Here is a 22,300-nt window from a genome sequence, read left to right as displayed (position 1 = left end):
AAGCTGGAGGTGATTTGGATGGGCTGGGAAGGTCTTTGGACTTTGCCTGAGCAGATAGGAACGGACCCAAATTTCCACTAAACCCTGAACTGGAAGTGCTGCAGTGGAGCTGCCCGCAGAGGCAGCACGGCTGTGGCCATCCAGATCCCTTCATTGCCTGCTCCCCGACGGTCTCAGCCTTGCGAGGTCATGTCTTGGTAATCGATAAACCGGGGTGAGAGAGGCCTCTTGCAAAATGTTGGCATCTGTAATGGAGCTGCTTGGAAACCATCCAGTGCTGCTCCTCTCTTGCCATCCAAAAGTGAGAATGCATCAAAAAAAGAGCCATTTCATGGAAATGCTGATGGCAAAACGCCGCTATGGAGGTGAAAATGAAGCAAGCCGCAGTGACCTTGAGCATTTGGATAATGCTGAAACGACATTTCCAGAATGGATCATATTTGCTTTGAGATGGCTCTTTACTGGAAATTTTTTATGGCACGTTCTGTGATTAAGTGTATAATAATGAAAACTGCCTTGAAATCCGAGCAAGGCAGAAGGGGAGCTTGTGCTCCACAGAACCACTTCTCCCCCAATGCAGCACCTCTGGCATCCTCCGGCCGGGGTGATGCTCCCCGAGAGCATCCCACCCCAACACACGAGTCCTCTAGGCTCCCTGGGAGGTTCTTCCAGCTTCTCCACGTTTTTCTTGCTGAGTATCCAGAAACCTCTGGTATCAGTAGTGCAGCAATCTCAGGAGACTCTCGGGAGCTGAAATGTCAGCAGAAGAAGTCCTATCCCTTTTATCCGTGCTCCTAATCTGCTTTCCCATTGGAGCTTCTTTTATCAAGAACTATGCAGAAAATTGTTGGGTTTCTGATGATCTGAACTCCTTCACTCAAGACAGGACTCGGCTTGCAAAGAATGTGAATAATTTATGTGTAGATAATAATGAGAGGGAGAGCACGAGGAAAAAGGGGTTTGTCTTTCATTCCCCTCAGTGCTGCTTCCAAGGCATTGCCCTACCCAGAATAGCTATTCCTGATTATCCCAGGTGGTCCAATTTATGTGGGGACCTTCCTCCAGCTCTGTAATCAGAACCCTCCTTTTTGCTTTCATAGAATTATAGAATCCCAGGTTTGGTTTGGAAGGAACCTTAAAGCTCATCCAGTTCCACCCCCCTGCCACGGGCAGGGACACCTCCCACTGGATCAGGGTGATCAAAGCCTCATCCAACCTGGTCTTGAACACCTCCAGGGATGGAGCATCCATGACTTCTCTGGGCAACCTGGACCAGGGCCTCACCACCCTCACAGCAAAACATTCCTTCCTAATATCTAATCAAAATCTCCCCTCTTTCAGCTGAAAACCGTTATCCCTTGTCCTGCCCCCGCACTCCCTGATGAAGAGCCCCTCCCCAGCTTTCCTGGAGCCCCTTTTGAGTACTGGAAGTTGCTTTAAGCTCTCCCTGAAGCATTTTCTTCTCCAGGCTGAACAACCCCAACTCTCTCAACCCGTCCTCGTACAGGAGATGCTCCAGCCCTCAGATCATCTTTGTGTCCTCCTCTGGAATTGCTCTAACAGATCCGTATCCTTCCTGTGCCGAGGGCTCCAGAACTGAATGCAGGGTGAGCAGAGGGGCAGAGTCACCTCCCTCACCCTGCTGGTTACCTGCTGCTTTAATGAAATCCACTGTGAATACAATTGCTAAAGGGGCTTTTTCCCCCCACATTCATGCTGACCCTATATTATTTTGCATCCTTGCCTATCCCAGGCTAGTTTTTCTCTGTAGGCAGGTCCTTGGGAACGTCCATCTCCAGCCCTGCAAACGCAACGACTCAGTCTCCATCATCCTGGCAGAAGCCAGAAGCCCTGACACTCTTTATTTCTTGGGAAGGCTTAGCCAGGGCAGATATAAAGCTTGTGAAGAAGTGTCGTGGCAGAAGAACAGCTTTGATAAACAGATTCAATATATGAAATGTCAGGAGATTTCGGACTGCAGGCGCGCGCCTGGGAGCCTCACAGTGTGTGGTGCAACTCTAAGAGAACAGACTCAGTTCTTAGTTTTGTATAATAACCTGCAATGCTTAAATGGGGCAAAGGCACTAAAATAATTGAAGATTTGCAGCTCAGCTATTCTTTGCAGCAGGGGGAAATGCTGAAAAGAAAGAGGGAGGTGTTTGGAAGTGGGAAACAGAGACTCCAGTGCCTCTTGCCTCTTGATGTGAGCTCCTAGGACATTGCTAAGGGCAGTCCATGAAAAGTCTGCTCCTGCTGTCAAAACATAGCTGAAGGCAAGGGAGACCAGCAGAGGTTAGAGCTGAAAAGGTAAATCCGATTAAAAAGATGCCCTTTTTGGTTAAAGGAATATTGGCAGCTTCAAGGCTGATTCAGAAAATAATGCAGCGAAAATTCTAAACAGCTCAGGCTTTTTTCCCCCCTCTCCCTGTCTCTAAAGGGACTGATCTGTTTCTTTTCAAAGCAAAGAGAGGTTAAACCTAAACCTGAATCCCTCACTCTGTCCCCACTGCGTCTTTCTTTTCTTGTCCGGTTTTGACTTTGATGTTGATTAGGTCACTCGGAAAAACAAACCAACCCACACGGATATTTTCTCTCCTCCCCATCTTCAACGTCTGTCCTTCGCAGAGGTGGGGACAGGCTGGGAGTGAGGATGTTTGTTGTCCCTGCTTGAAACTGTCTCTTTAGCCAAGCCCCGCATCAAAGGCATAAAGGGCTGAGGGTTGTGTCTTGGCTGAGTGTAACAGGACGGAGAGGGAGCTTTGTGGGGATGGTGCCTGGCTCAGCTGATCATAGAATCGTAGAATTACAGAATGGTTTGGGTTGGAAGGGACCTCAAAGATCATCCCACATCTCCTACCATGGGCAGGGACATCTCCCACTGGACCAGGTTACTCCAAGCCCGATCCAACCTGGCCTTGAACCCCTCCAGGGATGGGGCAGCCACCACTGCTCTGGGCAACCTGGGCCAGAGCTTCACCACCCTCACAGGAAAACATCCCATTATCTCATCTCAATCTCCCCTCTTTCAGCTTAAAACCATTCTCCCTCACCCTCTCCCTGCACTCCCTGATCCAGAGCCCCTCCCCAGCTTTCCTGGAGCCCCTTTCGGTACTCAAAGCTGCTCTAAGCTCTCTCCAGAGCCTTCTCCTCTCCAGGCTGAACAGCCCCAACTCTCTCAGCCTGTCCGCGTATCCCAGCCCTTGCTCGGGCAAGCTGGTGTAGGGCAGTCGGCAGCAAAGGTGCAGGATGGGTACAGACAGCATGCCTGTAGATAACGTGCCTTTAATTACTATTAATTACTTCTTCATGTTTTCCTCTGCTCTGCTTAAGACAACGGCGTTAATTGCTCACAAACAAGCTCTGGACACGTACAAGCTGCAACAGAGACAGCGAGTCATTTAAATCTTGTCCCCTGCAGGTTTGGCCCCTTGTTACCCTCTTTTTGACCTGCCACAAATTTCTGATGATTTGCTCCGGGGTTTCTCTGTTATTCTGGATGATTTTCAGGTTGACCCGATGGCTGAGGCTCTTGTTGTGGAGTGCTCTCACATCCTGGGGGATTATCAAGGCATGGAAGATGATTTACAGCAGCTCGAGGGGGACAATTCAAACTCCGGCTCTTGAGGACAGGAGGGAAGGAAGTCCCTTCCTTGCCCCAGTGCTTCTCTTTCAGCTCAATTGGATGTGGCTCTCACAGTCACCAGGAGAAAGGGGAAGAAAAAGCAGGGATTTTAACCCCAGGTTCCTTGCAGAGCCTGCCCAGGCTGCCGTGAAGTCCATGAGCCAGGCCGGATGCAGCAATTTCTGCAAGGCAGGAATGGTGTGGGATAGAGTGGAAAATTCACTTTTAAGTCTGGAGTGGTCAGGTTAAGCCTAACTTCTGTGAAGGGGACCGGCAAGTCCTAACTCTGGAAGAATTAAAAAGAAATCTACACAAAACCCAAACCAAAACATTGGCGGAATCTCAAACCGACACGGGTTCCACGCAACGATATCAATCACAACCACATTTTTGCTGGTTGTCAGTTCTTAATGCGGGAGGACAAAAATGCGAACTTGAATACACGTGAGTGAAAGCAGGAAAATCCACAGTTACAGCACCGAGAACCACATCAGCAGAAACATCATAAAATCCATGTGGCAGCCGTTCCCGAAATTACAAAGGAGGAAGATATAGAGGACTTGGTTAAATCTTCTTGATTCCAATAGAGCTTTTTTGGCTTCGCTGAAATTCCTGTGCCACCCTGTGGTAAGTGAGGTCCCGGATACCTCTCCACAGCCAATTGTCCGCAGGACAACTCTCCACAGGGCCGACTCTAAGCAAGGACGACTCTACCCTAAGCCTAACTCTAACTGTAGAGGCTCTCCACGGAGAGTTGTCCCTTATTGTAAGTACGTTTACATCCCCTCTGGAGGCTGACTGTGCCAGGGGACTGGAAATCGCATCCCTGACCATCCCGTAGCCCCTCCATCACCCGTCATCACTCCCGGCTCTGTGTAGGGGTGTGAGTGTGCACATGTGCGTGTGTCACACCTGCTTCACAGCCCGTACGCAGTCACAACTCTCAGTTGATGCTGCACTCATAACATTGACTCAATCACCCCCCATTATAAACAAAGCCAGCAAAGACTCCTTCCTAGGAAAGAAAAGAGGGGGGAGGTGTGTTTCCCTGAGCCTATATCGGCTCCAAAACATGTCAGGAGGTAATTAATCACTTCAGGGTATTTGCTGATATGTAATTACGTGCAGTGAAAGGTCTGGCACCACCATTTGCTATCAGTTATCGCTGTGCATCAGGCAGGCAGGCCGGGTCATCCCATAATGTGGCTGCCAGTTATTTCAAAGGTTAGCGTTTCAGGTAAAATCTAAAACCTCAGATTTCATTCCCAGCATTTCAAGCGTTTCATGTCGCGTTCCTGTCCCGAAAACCTCCAGCAAGATCCTTTCCTTCCCAACTGCACTGGAGATCGATTCGTGGAGCAAATATTTCCAGCGTCGTTTGGTAAAATGCAACATCTTTATGGGCAGATGCAGACTGGGGGGTTTCTCTCAGGGCTGTGCTGGTGTTTTATGGCACAAATGCCGTTGTCTGTGTTTCACGTGGCTTTGCAGAACCTGTCCCGTGCTTTTGCAGGACTTCCCTTCCCTTACGAGTGATAGCAGCTCACCCACGTGATTGCCACCGCTGGTGATTTCGTTGGGAGCTTTGTGGTATTTTATAGTTTTGCAAAAACTCCACATCCTGGGGGTGAGTTTTCACGCCGAGGAGCCCCACCTTCCCTCCCACGTGTCAGAAGGAAAAGGGAACTTGCAGGGTCAGACCAAAGATGAGAAGAAACTGGTACTTAACATTGAACAAAAAAGTAACTCGTGAGCTTTACGCCACTTTGGGTATTTTGCAAGAGCCTGAATCAGGGGTTTATCTTTTTGTTTATTTTTAAATCTGAGGATTTAAGGAGCCCCTTCTACTCACACATTCTTGGTGCAGCCACAGCTCTGTTTTCCAGAAAAAAAAATGAACTTCCAGGCTTTCCTGCAAGCCACAGCACGGTCCCCAGTCTGCACCCACGGGCTGAGCGGTGATGCAGAGACTCTGCACTTTGCCAGCTGCTCTCTCTCATCGGAGGTGGCAAGTCCCTTCTGGCCCCTGGGAAACCATGTCCTTGTGGATTTGACTGTCCTGCTACATGACACGGGTGATTTTAACCCTCTCTGGGAGTCTTTAACTCGTTTAACTCTGCCTGCTGGAAGTGATTTTGTCTCTTTTAAGAGTCAGTTACGTAGAAGGTGCTTGCAAATCCTTCCTAGCGTCACGCATGAGTAAAGCTTGGGAAGTCATCTGGGGAAAACAGAGGGTGACTGAAGGGACCAAACCCCAGAAGGCTGTGTTTTTCCACCCTCGAATCAAACAACAAGCCACCAGCAGAGCTGGAGATAAAATCCGGCTCTCCCAAAGGTCTGATCTTGGCCCTATCCTGAAGCACCTCACTGCAAAGGGACGCAGCCAAAGACTGTGGCTGTAATAATTCACCTGTAATCACTGTCCTGAAGATGGGATGGAGAGTTATGAAAATCCAAAAGCATCAATACTGCAAAACCAAACACGACATCACATGCTCTCCTTCTCCTTTTCAGAGGAAAAAACAGGAGTGCAAGCCCTTAAACAACACAGAGTGTGGGAGGCTGTTTGGAAATCCATGTTAAAAGAGGGTCTGGTAAGGTCCGTCCCAACCAACTACAAGCACGGGCTGCTCAATTATAGCATCAGAGACATCAGACACAGGTTTGGCCCCAGAGCTTTGTCTTGGGTAGAAGTGTGCAGCAACAAAGCCAGGATGAAACGCAGCAAAAGCCTCGGGCTCCTGTGCCCCCGGCAGCTCATCAGTTTATCTCACTGGTTGCAAACTTTGCAGTGGGGTGTTCAGGAGCAGTTGGGGGCTCTGCCACCCCACCGTTCCTCCCCTTGCAGACCTGAATTAAACCTCCAGAGAACGTTTCACTCTCTCATCTCAGAGACTTAACTCATAGCAAAGTGCAAATCTCAGAAACAACGCACAGAGATGAGCTTCCCTCCTTGCTCATCCTCAACCCATCAGCCACCACCTCTGTCCTCCACACTGGGATCATTGGTGGGAGGGAGAATCAGGAGCAGGAGGGGCTGATTCATCCCTGGCTTGTCCTCAGGCTGAGCCCTTCTCAGGAACGTGCCTCAGCTCACGGAGCCGGACAGTGGGACACCGCGGAGGGATAATCCCTGCTGCTGCTGCATGGGATGCAGGGATCAGGGGTGACGTGGTGCAGGGGTGGCCAGTGCCTCCCCAAGGGAGGGTCAGCAGCACCCAGCTGGAGGCGACCTCAACTCCGAGGAGGCTGGGTCTGGTCCGGTTCCAAACCGGCTCCTTTTCACGACATGGGGGATGAGCTGTGGCTGAAAGGAGTGTGTCGGAAGTGTGGCTTGTTCACCCCGATCTTTTGGATAGGGTGGGAGAAGGAGCCTGTGCCGGTGAGAGCTGCTGGCGAGCAGGACCACTCTTAGCCGTTGGGGGTATCATCCAGCCCCTTGTTGTCTGAGTAGTACTTGATATGGTGTGATCCTCACATTCAGCATTGCTGGACCTGTTTTCATCCTGCACAGGGTCTGCAAACAGAAAGAGAAGACACGAAGAGACTGATAAAATGAAGATTACTGTCTTGGTGTCAGGGGAACGGCCTCTCCCTAACCTCATCACACCTGTCAGCCCCAGGGAGGACCAGAACCTGCTTCAGGAAGGGAGGGAGGCAAGTTTTTGAGGTAGGCTGGGAGCAGGATGTCTCCAGGACAGGGTCAGACCCCGCTGTTGCTTTCTCTGCTGTGTGGAGTAGCAGCTCCATGATAGAGCATCCTCCCTGGAGAACCACGTCACCCTCCCTAGAGAACCACGTCACCCTCCAGCCTCCCGGCCTTAGCCCAGGGTAAGAGACTGGGGCAAAGAAAGCGTAGGACTGGATGTCAGCATGGATGGATACAGCGGAGGGACTCTGCTGATCTCATCTGGAGTGGCCCAGGGAAGGAGAGAGCCCTTCCAGGTGGCCCCTGCAGAGGAATGCGAGCTATGCAGGGACCAGAGGTCACTGCAATCAGGCAGCGAAGGGCGGCTGTAAAAAGGCAAAGATAAAGCAAATAAATCAGGCTGTGAGGAGAGGAGGAGGGCACAAGTGCACAGAACTGCCGGAGGATGGTACAAGGCAGAGCCCCTCCACCTCCAGGCAAAGCAGGGGGGGATGCGGTGGTGAACCTGGAACACAGGGCAGCCTGGGGGGGATGCAGAGCACGGGCAGCACCGGAGCAGAGATGCTGGGGAGACCTGTGAGCCAGAGTAAAGGGAGAAAAAGCATCCACGGTGGGAGGAAGCCTTCTCTTTTTCCTCTGGTAGTATAAGCAAAAAAAAAAAAAACAAACCCAAATCCTACCCTAAAAAAGGAAAAACAGAGGGATAAAGTATTATAGAAGCAGCGGATTAGGCACAGGTGGAAAAGCCCTCAGAATACTGCTTTTCTCCAAGATTTTGTTGTATTTTATTTTATATTATTCTCATAATAGGAGATGGCAGTCTGCGTTCACTGGAGAAGTGGAAGACACAACCCTCTCCTTAGAGAAAGTTACAAATCGCTATGAAGTATTTAAAAACCTGTCATTTTTTTTTCTGTTTACATAGGAGACCTCCCTTGGGCTCAAATCTGCATTGTGAAAGCGTTCATTCCTGCGGCTCCGGCTCGGTTCATGAAACTACAAAACAGTGGCTCTAGGGAGATGGATGGATGTCTTGGCAACATAAGTGGTGACTTGCACCCCTTTCTCGAGCCCTCCAGGTGCAGAAAGTTAGCCAGACACATGTTTTGGGGACATAAGTAATCAGGTAACCACACTTGCTTGCCCACAGTGCAGAATAATCCCTCGATAAAGAAGATGGTGATGTTCGGTGTGAGCAGGAAAGCTATAATAAACCCACATCAGATGCTCTGCATCTCATCCCACCTGGTATGGTCAGAGCTGATGCACCCTGGAGGAGATGATGCTAACAGAAACCCAGCTTCCACAGCGAAACAGAGATCCCAGCTCCCACTGAAAATGAGAAACAAAGCATTAGCCTGTTCATCTATAGCGAAGCAGATGGGAAATGTGACCCTTGGTGCCTCCAGAAATAAGGGGTGAAATGTGTAGGTTGGTGGCTTTTGGCTTGATTTCTTAAGACGCAAGGCTTGTGCAATGGGGACCTCACGTGCCCCCAGCGAGTCCAGCGTCCCAGTCTGGAGGAACTTTTGAACTCCATGGCCAGTCTCCCCCAGATTTGGCAGAGGAGCTGAAATCTCACCAACACAAAGCGCCTACGAGCCTTGTGAAAATAGGTGACTCGCAGGGGAAGGAAAAAAAAACCACTATAAATATCCTGACTGAGGGAAGAAGTCATCACTCACTCAGCTCTTATTATACATCAGAGAAAGCTGTTATGAAGAGCCCTGCCACAAGAAAGGCCCAAGCATGAATCAGTCCTTATGAGATATCAAAGAATCCAACTACGGTGGTGAAATCCAAAAGGACATAGGCATCCTTGGTCCCTCTGCTCCAGACCATCTATTCGTGCTCTTTGCATGGCTTTTGACCATGCAGTAGGCACCACGTCCCTTTGGGAAAGATCTGGGGGGGCAAAGAGCCATCTGTTTGAAAAGAGATAACATCTCCCTTTGAAGATGCTGCCTACAAACTGGCTTCTGCCTCTAAAAGGCTGAATGGTGCCAACTACCCGAGACTCTCTGCCACCCACAGCCTTTACTGTACTCCTTAATAGATCATAGAATCATGGAATAACAGGATCATAGAAAGATTGGAGTTGGAAGGGACCTTAAAGATCATCCAGTCCCACCCCCTGCCATGTGCAGGGACACCTCCCACTGGATCAGGGGCTCCAAGCCCCATCCAACCTGGCCTGGAACCCCTCCAGGGATGGGGCAGCCCCCACTGCTCTGAGCAATGTGTTCCAGGGTCTCATCACCCACACAGGAAAATTTTTCACCCTAATATCTCATCTCAACCTCCCCCCTTTCAGCTTAAAACTGTTCCCCCTCATCCTATCCCTGGCCTCCCTGATAAGGACCCCCTCCCCAGCTTCCCTATAGGCCCCAAAAGATCAGGAAAAAATGGGTTTTATGATGCATAAAATAGAAAAGAGAAAAATTAGCACCGCAAACAAATCTCTCTTCCTCCATGGGCTCCCGCTGTGTCTCTTCGTCTTCATCCCCTTGCCTGGATTCAAGCAAGCTATGGACTGGGATCTGTGGGTAAGGGTTAGGGTCAGGGTTAGGGTTAGGGTCCCAGCTGGGCCAATGACTGTAAAGAGGAGTGCAATTCCCTCTGCAAAACCCATTCCCACAGACCAGGCTGCCTCCCAGCTTTCGTAAGCTGTTAAATAAACCACTCTGAAGGCTGTGCTCTGGTTTTGTGACAATTTGGCAGGCTAAAGGAAACTCTTACAACATTTTTTCAGTGAATACAGTCAAACCAAGTGAGAAGCGTTGTGGCAGAAATGGCACATGATGGAGAGGAGGCATCTGATGAAGTTTGAAGGCTGTGAGGATGAAACCAGTCCCCCACTATCCAGCATCACGCAGAAGGCTGGGTACCGGGTACTGAGATAAAGTAGATGCCTTGAATAACCGAAATAGCCCAGATAACCCTTAGTCGGGGGTATGGCCTATCCATCCATCATCGAACTGGAGCCATGGAGCCGGCTATGACCTAATCCAAGTCTTCACATACCGCAGGAGCAACTCTGCGTTGCATATCCCAGGGTTGCTCAATGCATCCTCGAGGTCTCTGAATCTGCCACAGAGCCATCGGTGTACGAGAGGGTGGTGGGGTCTGAGGCTGTTGTCTCTGACTCGTGCTGGAAGGCTCTGCTGAAGCAATCGAGTCCAGCCCGCAGGCAGTGGCAGTAGGCTTTTGGTGGGTAAGGCTGAAACGGCTTCAGACCAGCGTTGCACACAGGCAGGAGTGCCAGGAGGAGGGGTCGGCAGTGACCAGGCGGACAGTGGGTCATGGGGAAGCGTCTACGGCATTGCAAATTCTCCCGTGTCCGTGCTCAAGAGCGTAGCAGCCACCAAGCCCATGGGATGCTGCTCTTTAAAATTTATGGGGTCAGGCACAGGCTGTGGAGAGGGTCTTGATGATTTTTTTCCTACCTGGTGAGTTGACATCTTGGCAAGATGAACCTGCAAAAGACAGGAAGCTTAGTAAGTTATTTTTCAGTCTCTCCCCATTCCTCAAGCATTGATGCCCAGTCTTTCGCTAGAAGTGATAGTGAGGGCTTTTCCAGGTCTCGCCTGTTCTTCAGCTCCTCCTCATTTTTTATCTGTTCACTCACTTCCCCAAAGTCCTGTGAGTGCTCAGCCAACTCATCTCTAAAGTATGAGCTCTCCTTCACCAGCAGCTCAAACTATTCCCCGGCATAATCTTGGTGGCTAACAGCTAAAGCCAAAGCCGCAGCCCCACATCTCCTCACCTCAGGAATTCCTGAGAGCCCTGGGAAAGGAGGGCAGCACTGCTAACACGGCAGGGGAGATGGATGAAAGGGAAAAATGGATCAGAACCACGTTCGCTTGTTTTGGGCTCTGTTGCACCTGAGAAGCATTTCTTGCCATGAGGGGTCACAGCACGCAGCAGGGACCCACAGGAGGCTACGGGAGAGAGAAAGAATTGTATAATGGTTTGGACCTTAAAGATGATCCAGTTCCAAATCCCCTGCTATGGGCAGGGACACCTCCCACTGCTCCCACACCACGCTGCTCAAGGCTCATCCAACTTGGCCTCAAACACCTCCAGGGAGGAGGCACCCACAACTTCTCTGGGCAACCTGTGTCAGGACCTCACCACCCTTACAGGAAAACATTTCTTCCTAATAACTAATCCAAATCTCTCCTCTTTCTGCTTAAAACCACCCTTCCTCGTCCTATCACTCCATGCTCTCGTTAAACGTCCCTTCCCAGCTTCCCTGTAGGCATTTCCAAATTTCATTGTGCACCATCCTTCAGGTGGTGGAGTCCTCAGAGTCTCTGCTTCTGAGAGCTGTGGGAGATCTCAGCAGCTCTGCTCCGCCAAGGAGGATCAGCTGTACTCGGGCGCTGTGCCCTGCACGGCATGCACATTGCCTTGTTGTTTTGGGAGGCACTTGCCTTGCTAACAGCAGGCCACAGCACCTTGTTTCCTCTCCTAGATTACTCATTCTTCCCAAATTTCCTTCTTTTGTATCGGGATCCCCTCTGTTTCCTGCTACAGGCTTCATTTTCTCTGCACTATAAGCACTTGGGTGTATTTGCACTGTTAGAGCGACCAGCTCATCTGTTCGGCTATTTTTATTCCTCCTGCCATAGCATCTTGAGAATTGTTTGGTTTTTTTTTCCAGAGTAATCTCTGGAGGTCAGAAAGGGAAAGAAATTATCTCAGATACAGCCAGATGGATTGAAGGCAATTTCCTACACAACAGGACCCCATAATCATGCCGAAGTCTTTAATACTGACACTTCAGTTAGAAGAAAATTCAGATCAGAGACAAGTTCTTTAAGCAGCGCCTTCAGCTTCACTTCAGATGTTCATATCAGGTCTGGGTGCCAAAGGTTCCAGTCCACTGGGAGAACTGGGGGGGAGCTCAGTCCATTGTGCCACTGAGGACTAAAGAGGTTTGGTTTATGTCCAAGGCTAGTAAGCCTCAGCTGAGCATCCCCTAAAAATGACTCTTGCTGCCAACACGCCCGGATCTGGCACCTAGAAACATGGAATGATCAAGGCTCTGCAAATGTGGATTTGTTTGGAAAAAAGATAATCAAAATACTTCCAGGCTCAGCTCATTCTCCATGACGACATTGGTATCTGAGGGATCAGGTTGCCTCTTGCTGCTTCTCGAAGGCATGATGGCCATGCTGTAGCAAACCCAGCCTCGCCCACCGGCGTGGTATGTGTGGAGCATCCTTTGTATGTGGCTGCTCTGCAGGCAGGCACACGCAGATGCTGGCCTGGAAAGCACTGGCTGTGATGTTTAGGAAATACCGCTCCAAGACTAAACTTTGCCAGTTTCTTTATCTTGGCTCCCACCACCAGGGTCAGCGCAAGCTGGCACTCCTCTGGCCCCAGCAAGCCCTGACACCTTGGCTTATGCTTCACATGGGTGCCACCAGGATGTCTGCACCTGGTGGGTAATTGCACGTGGAGCAAGTCTAAACTGGAGCATCCTCCTGAATCACCTCCGTGGATGCGTGTGATGTGAAGCTCTATTGAGCCAAATGCAAAAACGTATTCTCTTCATTACATTAAACCAAAACCGTTTATGCCCGAGTGAGAACAACTCCTGTAATCTTGAATACTACATCTGGATCAGCTGCTCTGCAGACAAGGTGTGGAAGACACAGGCAGAAAACATGTGGGGTTTCTTTGGACCAGAACCGTGGTTTTGGTGTATCATTTTTGGATGCCGCGTAACACTTGAAGATCATTTATGGGGCACATCTGAAGGTCTGAGACATGCCAGGCTTTCAAAATGTTGTATTTTTCCTTAGAGTTCTGGGGCTTCTGGAAGACAGCATATTCTAAAGCTTTTTTTAAACACCGTGAGGTTTAAAACTGAGTTTTTTGTCCCCAGTGTGAGCAGTCCGAGGCTGGTGGTTCTGCTGAATACCTCTTGCATGCATTGGTCAATGACACTCAGCCACCGTGTGACCTGTCCTCCTGGGTTTGTCAGTGCTGCTGACGCTTCCAGAGATGATGCCACGTTCTGCACCACCTGCAGCCTTTTGCTGGGTCACATCACCACCGGTTCCCAGTGAACAACTTCTCCTCTGTCAGTGGTCCCAGCGAACAACTGCTCCCTTACCAGTGGTCTCGCCAACTTTGAGGGCACCGGTGTCTCCTCGGACTCTCTCTCCTCACACACAGAGCACATCAGAGTCAGGTCTGAACTTGTACCAGCCTCAGGTTTGCTTCCGGCAGTGAAGTAGATAGCTGTCATCTCCCTCTGCTTCGTACACAATGCAGTATCCTTCACAACACTGTGGTGCAAAACTCCCTGAGGCTGCTGTGCTGCAAGCAGAGCTGGAAGCCAGCTTGGCCCCAGGCCCGGCCAGGGAGAGGAGGTCACTGTGAGTGCTTCCCTTTGGCCCTGCTAAAGCCATACTTTTACAGTTATCATTCCCAGGCCCTACAAAACTTGCTGGCTTGGCTGCCCCTCCTGGCTCTCCCTCACTTTGCTTGGACTGGAGCCGCTCCTGGCATGCAAGATGAAGGATACGCCTAGGTGGAAAACATCTCCACGGGCAACCCTGTTTAAGTGCTAAAATAAATGTCAGTGCGGGCATCTCACTCTTTCTTTGATGCAGTGAGGCTTTTGACCACAGCCATCATCAGCTTCCACACTCTTGGTTGTCAACAAGGGTGGTCTAAACTCCCTTGGTGCCCACCACTCAGAGATCCACCCAGCTTCTCTAGGGCCCTTTCCATCATGCTGTCACCATGAGGGGCTCATGATGAATATCTTCTTTCCATCAGGCCCGTACCCTACATTTGGGCTCATTCCGAAGCCTTCTGGAACCACACCATGGTTCATCTCTGAGCTCTCACACGTGCACCACTATGTATGTCATTGGCACATTGCATGGCAAACCCAATGAAACATCTGGCCATGGCTGCCTGTTCATCCTCCTCTGGTCTCTTCCCTGTCGAGGCATCATCTAAACTACCACGCAGCCCTGCTGTTGACTTCGTTAGCCTTTGATCTTTTATTCACAGGCTGGACAGATTCTCTCCGTTACGAATTACAGGCTTCTAAGTGGATCGAGAGCCGATCTTACACCTTCCTCTGTAATTTAGCTTTAATTAATGCCCATTTATTATTAAATGTTATCAGCTGCGCTTAGGCTTAACGTCAGCTGGTTATTATCCAGAGACCAGCACAGACTGTTTTCATCTCCTTTATTACCCATTTCAATAATATTCCCCCTCCCCTGTTGACAGATGCACACAAAACGTGCACGTCAGCATAAAAGATCGCGGTTAAGGAACAATGGGTCTTTCAAAGCTACCGAAGTCAAGGGAAACTCTTCCCATGTCTCTAGGTCAGTACCGAAGACGACGTCAACAAAGCAAAATGCCCCTTTATTTCTACAGGAGACATGCAGCTTACCTTTTTATTTTTGCTGAGGCACGAAGTCTGTAATTGAGAGTGGAAATCGGTGAGGAGCTATTTTGAAAGAATTGGGGCATTTTCATGTTCTTTTCTATTTTCCATTTTCTCATTTCTGGCTTTAAGAGAAAAGAACAGAAAAAGAAACCTTTCCTTCCTCTTCTCTTTTATCACATACCCCCCAAAAATAGCAGCAGTGAAAGTACCTCTAAACAAACCCAAGAAAACAGCAATGCAATTATTCAGGAGAGGGCTTCAGAGGCTGGTTGAGAAAATGGAGAGCTGAAGAAGAACACTTTGCCTCCAGCCTGCATCCATTTTCCGTTCCATAAAACCACTTGACGAGGTCTACCGAGAGTTCTCCACAAAAAACAGAGGCTTCAAAACCAAAGCAAGTATGCACCGGGTTATTTCTCCTGCCCCTCTTTGACCTCCCCTGCAAGTGGAGCATCTTGAAAGCTTTCCTTTCGGATCCATGGGAGTGATGGTGGCACCAAAAGGAGCCTGAGATGATGCCCGGTTGCCTGTGGCTGCCATGCAGGAATTAGGGACTGCTTTCACCCCTCCTCATGTCCCGGTCATATCTGCTCTCATCAGACACCTGAAGGCTCGTCAAGAGCCCCTAATGGGTTTGTGATTGGCTTGGTCTTTACCCACTGAAGAGAAACTCAGCCTCTTTCAACTCCATTGCCGCAGCCAAGACAATGCAAACAGGACACGGCCCACCAGCCTTGCTCCTGACTCCCAGAGCTGGATTGTCGGTAGCAGAGCTGCAAGGTTTTTGGCCATTTGCTCCTATGTCCTCATGAGGCCAGAGGATCTGGGCTGAAGCATCTGGAAAGCAGTTCAACAGGATCAGCTCTCTCCTGCAGTAGGATCTGGCCCACAGCTGCCACTGGCTACTCTCTGAAGCCACGGCTTCTGTTAAAAGAAGTCAATTCCAGGCTTTAAAAGAAGGCAGCTGTTAATCTAGGAGGAAAAGCCCCCTTTGATGGGCAGTGCTCAGCAAGCAGGGAGCTTTTGGCTTCCCCACACCGTCTCCCCCTCGGGCACTGCACTGGCCAGCTTGGCCAAGAACATCGAGTGTGCGGAGGACTGATAAAACGCAATGCGTCTGAGATCCCGCTGGGCTGGGGTGCAGTGTGCACCACCGAAACACAAGCAAGCACCTCTACTATGTACGGTGACAGCTCACGAGGTAAAGCAACGGTGGCAAAGGCAAGAGGAAGAAGAGAAACACGGGAATGCCCCTTTCTCTCTCGTGACGGACAGAAAACGACTTTGAGAAAGGTCAGAAATTGGTCAGAGGCACAGAAACATCCCTAAGGAGAGGTGCTGCATCTGACTTCCAGGTCAAAGAGCCGTGACAGCTGCTTTGGCTCGACTTTCCCCCTGTCATTAGGGAATATTTAACTTCAGTATTTCTTGATAATTGTTGCTAAATTGCAGTTCTTGCCCCTTTTAGTACTTCGCTCTGAGTCAGCTTGCAGATCTGCCCTGCGTGAAGTTCTCACATTGCAAAGTCGGCTTCTGGTTTTGGTGAGTAAAGAAATGAACACTTCAAAGTTTGCAGTGTCAGGACTCCAGACCCCCCCTCGCTCCCACCCGCGCAGCCCTTGCCTCGGGTGCGCAGGGGGACACGGACTCTCCCTAACGCTTTGCAAGCCATGGGCAGGGTTTGTCTCTGTGTGTTCAGCGTGCAGTCCTGGGAGACAGGCAGCAACAGTTCAACCACTTCCCACTTAAATCTACTGCGACAGTCAGCAAATCCCTACAATTTCTGACAGTGAAGCGATCTTCTGAACACCCGGCAAAGCCCTCATGGTGAAGGCAGAGGAGGTAACTCATGCACTGCAGACACCGGGATGGGATGAGCTGCTGGTTGGGCCTGGGGGAAACCTAAGTACTGCCTCAAAACACCTTGTCCTCCCTACAAGCCTGCTTTCTTCCGACCTGCAGACCCCTTAGATGTTTTGCACAGGAGACACAGACCTCCTCTGAAGGGACTTGGCTATACGACTGCAGCATAACTTGCACGGATTTGCATTTCTTTGTTGTCTTTCTTTCTCCAACCCTTGGGATTTGAGACCACCAACTCTCCCCTAGTCCAGAGACATGCGATAGCAGATGTCCTCAGAGAGGCAGCTTTGATGCTGGACCAAGATTTCAACCCGTGCAGACAGGTGAAGTGCAGCTGGTGGCTGTGACCATTGGACAGCAAGGTGTCCTGCACCAGAGCCCCAGAAATGTTGGCGTCTGTTAAATTTGTGGCTTATTAGTTAAATTACACTAAACCTCTGTGATGCTACGCTGCAGAAGGATTAACGCAGCTGTGATTCAAAGCAAGGTGAGCTGGATCAAACCAGCACCAGTAATTCTGAGTGAGACCAGGTAGGAGTCACAAAGAAGAGCGTGTCTCAAGGACAGGGCGTGTCCCAGGCACGCGCGTCTGCCTTATGGCAAATGGAAAGGAGGGAGGCATTTCTGTTGACAGCAGCAAATCATCTCATCCCCACCACAGCATGAGAACTGCCCTGGGACAATTAACACTGAGTTGAGTGCATCATCCATCCAGGGGCTCTTCCTCAGCAAAGACTTCATTTGGTTTAATTACTCTCATTTGGAAGTTAATTCAGATCCGCTTTCCTGAGGGTGCCTGCCTAGAGCAGCCCTCAAGGAACTTAAAAGCAACTGAAACTGTTTTCAGTTGCACATCAGCTCCCTCAGGCTTGACAAAAACAGGGTAAACCTGTCAACAAAACACTTTCAAAGATGCTTTCCTCACTTGCACTTTACTCAGGCTTTCAGCAGTCAACTTCCAAGCCCTCAAGGTTGGAAAAAAACTTGCCCAAGGAAGTCACAGCCCGTACGGGAACCTGGGGCAGTTCATCAGGAGGGTAATGAGTGGAGGAGGACGTCCCTGCGTATGCACATCCCAGCCAGCAGGTCCCCCGTACCATGGAACAGTGCAGCTGATGAAGAAGCAAGGTGGAGTGATGTCCATGGTTAATGCTGTCCCTGGGAGGAGAGATGAAACTGAAATTTATCTCTGCGCCGGAGCTGAGCTGGTACAGAGCTACAAGGTGTACACCCGCACGATGGCTGTGCTCCAGCGAGGTCCCTGTCAGAAGACACCCAGGTGACCTCGCTACTTAATGTGCTGTGACCAGAGTGCTGTTACGGCAGGAGTTAATAGGAGGCTCCTGCAGAGCACCGCAATGAAACATCTCTCTCCAGCCGTCTCCGTCAGCCGCTTCCCCTGTGGATACACAGCCTGTACACAAAGCACATCACAGGCAAAGATGTCACCGGCAGGAGCGGGGTGGAAGCATCACTCAGCATTGCTCTGGTCAACAGGCCACTCTAGGGTCAGTCAAAGACGGGGTCATGTTCACCTTCTGCGTAAGGAACAGCGAGGAAATGCTCGGCACCGTGCTGATTTTCCAAGCCAGTGCCTTGCTCCAGTCTGTGCACGGAATCACAAGGCAGGAACCAGAAATACTGGATGCTGCCAGTCCCGAGGGCTGTGTTTTAGCCAGGATCAGCGATGTAGCGTGGCTGATGGTCCAGCATGTTATCATCCATAGCAGCCACACGGGCAAACTGGGCTGTGGCCACGCCAGTTTATTTGGGGAGCTGTGACTGCTGTGAGCTCTTGCTGTCCCAGGTATAAATTCATCAGGTTTCAGCCACTTCTAAAGCCAGATCCTGAAATAAAGCATCACATGGCCTCGTGTGTGACCCAGAAACAATCAGAGCAGGGTTTGGATCACAGCTTTTAAATCCCAGCTTTCCTCCTGCCACCAGCCCTTGTCACCAGCTGATAACCAGAACCAAAGGGCTTGATATGGTCCTGGTTTTCATTGCCCTGGACAGATACCGTATCCTGCAGGAAACAGATGGCCAGTGTGGATCTGGGCATCACCTCAGCTTGTTCAAAGCACTCCTGGCTGCCGTGCCCAAGTCCTCTCTTGGCATGAATGGCCGTGTCATGGCCATTCCTTTGCAAAGCAGCGATTTTGCATTGGCATTCTGTGGCTCATTTTTCCTGTTTAGGCCAAGGGAGAGGAGAGACGGATCAGTGATCTGCATTTGCTGACCCTCTGTGCAACAAGCACGTGCATTCCCAGACCAAATTGGTGGTGTTGGTGCCACGGCACAGCTGGAGCATGGGGATCAGCACCACTGGGAAGCGGGCTGTGGGGAGCTGGGAACGTGCCTCCGGGTGCTGCCTTGCTGTCTGCAAAACCTTCTCCCACGCTCCTTGGGAAACAGCATGCCCGAGGTGTGATTTCTCACATCGCCAGCCTCCACCCCGGGCGGGAATAGGCACATACGGCAGCCGTTGTTTGAGGAGGGGTGGTTGAAGGCTGCCACTGATGGAAGCTCCTTGCTAGGCGAGCAGTCCCATCCTAATCCCTGCCAGGACCCGCTGCTCCTGGCAGCAGGACTGCTTGGCGTGTGGCACGGTGCCCACCTGGGAGCAGAGAAACCCTCTAGCACAGCTCCTCCTCGAAGGAGATAGCCAAGATTAGAGCCTCCTGGCAAACTGGGCTTACGTGCCCGTAGCGCTGATACCCAACAGCTGGGCGCAGGAACGGGCGCTGCCGCCGCCGCGCAGCCCACGGTGCGGCATCTCCCGGTGCCGCAGTGCAGCAGGGGCTGGGAGGTGGCCCGAGCACGAAGGAAACCCAGCGCCAAGTCCTTCAGGCTGGGGAATGGAAGGGTTTGGGGCATCCTCCTGTGAAGCTGTAATTCATGCTAGTCTTTTGTCCTCACTCCATTTGCTAGTTAATTGCTTCTGGCAACCAGCAGCAAGAGCGTAAAGCATCAGCTTTACAGGGCCTTGTGGCTGTGAGAGCGCAGCTGGTGTGCGGACAGCCTGCAACACCAACCGCCCTCTGCAAACCGTGATTCTCCTCCTTCTCATCAGTACCACCTCTTCCTAGAGCCTTCCTCGGTGTGCTTTCCGAAGGGGTCACAAATCCATCCGGGCTTGGGATATGGCGACAGCAGCCTTTTCCCATATCAGAGGCAGGGCAATAAAGCCAAAAAAGCAACAAATGAAGAACAAACCCCAGCTATTGTGACACAAAGGCAAGCGAGCATGAAGATCTGTCTTCAAACCGTTCAGATGGCTCCTCTTTTCCAAGGCAGGTGTTGTTTTATATTCTGCTCCCTCCACCTCCCAGCTCCTGCCCTAGTGCAGGGAGAGCTCCTGAAATAGCTACTTCCAGCCACTTTATTTTGGATGCAAATCATTGGTATTCTGCAAGAAGAGCTCTCACTTGGAGAGCTATCCTGCCAGACCTGTTCCAGCTGATTTCCTCACAGAGCTGAAGTCCTTCCTATAAAAACCTTCAGCTGCAAACTAAGCGCTCAGCAAGGGTTCAGCTCCTTTTTTCTTTATCATTCCAGACCCGTTTCCTCCTCGTTTTGTTTCCTTTTATTTCCCTTCCTTCGCAGCTGCATTACTGCAGAGCGTTATTAATAGCATTTATGGCTAAATATTATCTGGCATGCAGGTAATTTAATGTGCACTTGCTGGTCCGGTTTGAAAAGCAAATATCTTCTCTCTCCACTCTGTGTTTGGCGCAGCTACCTCAATTACCCGTGACATACCACGCACAGGGTAAATATTTGGTCCTGGCTCCGAAGCTTGAAGGGTCCCCTCCTGCTCTCTGTGTGCAGGTTGGGATCTCGGCAGCGTTAGGGGATATCCCTTCCCATGCCAGCATTAAGGGGTTCATAGAATGGTTTGGGTTGGAAGGAACCTTAAAGCTCATCCAGTTCCAACCCCCCTGCCATGTGCAGAGACACTTCCCACTGGACTGGGTTGCTCAAAGCCTCATCCAACCTGGCCTGGAACATCTCCAGGGATGGGGCATTCATAAACTGGGTCAATGCTGAGGACCAATACAGCAGGAGATGGGGGAGAAAGAGGAGAAATGAAGAAATGTAGCTCTGAAAGAGATAGAAATCACAGAACAGGAGTAATCTAGTTTAGGAGGCCACCGGTCCAAACTCTTGCTCAAAGCAGGTCCAGCCAGATCCAGTTGTGCAGGGCTGTGACCAGGTGAGGTCTGCGTATCTCCAAGGATGAACTCGGAGGGAAGATGCTTCATTTCAGGGAGGATTTTCTCCATCGTACTTAACTCAGCAAAAAGCAGGAGACATTGAGAGCATCCCAGGAGGAAAGGATGTGTATTAAAACTAAGATGGAAGATGGAAAAATGACTTCTCCAACAGTGATTATGCAGCTCAGTGATTGAATGGGGGAGACAGCTGAGGTTAAGTTCATGCCATGGATCCTGTGGCAGCAGCACTACCAGGACAACCTTTTATGGGCTTTTGCTAAACAATGAGTGAGGGAAACTTGAGTTCTCTCTGCTCTAATGACCCGGCCAAAATGGCCATTTTCAGTCATCACTGAGGGAAAATGCTGCTTTGCAAAGGGCACAAGGGATTTGGCTCCCTGTCCTTCCTTAAAGCCGGGTTGTGTGTGCAGTACAGTAGTAACAGACCTCGCTGCAAGAAGCAGCCCAGTAGGAAATAGGAATTTGCAAAGAATAGAGCAGGAATGTTTCAGAGAGCTGTATTCCACTGATCAGTCCTCACGAGAACCATGCTTTGTAGCACAGGAGGTACTGTTGTGATCTGATCACCTCCTGGTGAAAGGAGAAGCTTTAATTAACTGCTGTGTTCATGCCAATAGGTAGGAGAGGCACGGCTGTATAGGCTACTCCCCGCTTTTGTGTCCATAGGCCAAGACAAACGGATCTTGCTTCACCGTCCTGCAGGTTACCCAGCTCCGAAAGCCTGATGATAACCCATGGTGCAAGGACCGTGGTGGAAGGAGAGGAGCCTTCCCTTCATTGCCAGGTCTCCCTGGCAACTCCTCTGTGAAGGAACACAGTGCCCAAGCGTACGCTGAGAAACCATCCAAATCTCTGATCTCTGAATGCAGCCTAGCAAGAGCTCTGCCCTGGGACAGGAAACTGATATAATCTGTCAACAAGAACCATACACACAAAGGCAAATGCGAGGTAATTCTCTTTAGCATCTCGCGGCTTCCTTTTTCACTGACTGCCGTGATCTGTTTTATTAAGGTTGGCTGTGTGTCCTAGAGGGAAAATTCTTTTTCCTGGCTCCACTGGCAGGTCAAACCCCTGTGCGCTCTTCTCCCCTCTTCCTATCAGTTCCAGGCTGTGATATTTGGGGTCACCAGCAGGTCCAGGGAGGTTATTCTCCCTCTGTACTTAGCACTGGTGAGACCGCACCTCGAATACTGTGTTCAGTTCTGGGCCCCTCACCACAAGAAGGATGTTGAGGCTCTGGAGTGTGTCCAGAGAAGAGCAACAAAGCTGGCGAGGGGCTGGAGAACAAGTCTGACGAGGAGCGGCTGAGAGAGCTGGGGTTGTTTAGCCTGGAGAAGAGGAGGCTGAGGGGAGACCTTATTGCTCTGTACAACTGCCTGAAAGGAGGTTGTGGAGAGGAGGGAGCTGGGCTCTTCTCCCAAGTGACAGGGGACAGGACAAGGGGGAATGGCCTGAAGCTCCGTCAGGGGAGGTTCAGGTTGGATATCAGAAAAAAATTC

General features: G+C 50.5%; 1 long non-coding RNA gene across 15 annotated transcripts in view; it reads right to left on the bottom strand.

Moving 5' to 3' along the window:
- Positions 1 to 3,170: 3,170 nt before the first annotated feature.
- The window catches only part of LOC128852528 (uncharacterized), a 62,296-nt gene continuing 43,166 nt past the window's right edge, over positions 3,171 to 22,300 (bottom strand). For 13 of the 15 annotated variants that reach the window (XR_008450412.1, XR_008450418.1, XR_008450414.1 and 10 more), the window contains 4 exons: positions 14,704 to 18,751; positions 10,296 to 10,747; positions 8,517 to 8,603; positions 3,171 to 7,139 (listed from right to left, as the gene is read on the bottom strand). This is a non-coding gene — a long non-coding RNA (uncharacterized LOC128852528). The remainder of the gene's footprint in view (positions 7,140 to 8,516; positions 8,604 to 10,295; positions 10,748 to 14,703; positions 18,752 to 22,300) is intronic. The other 2 variants (XR_008450426.1, XR_008450413.1) reach the window with 2 other exon arrangements.

Source organism: Cuculus canorus, chromosome 6 (assembly GCF_017976375.1).
Source record: "Cuculus canorus isolate bCucCan1 chromosome 6, bCucCan1.pri, whole genome shotgun sequence".
NCBI classification, from domain to species: domain Eukaryota; kingdom Metazoa; phylum Chordata; class Aves; order Cuculiformes; family Cuculidae; genus Cuculus; species Cuculus canorus.
This window is presented reverse-complemented; position numbering and strand designations above follow the sequence as displayed.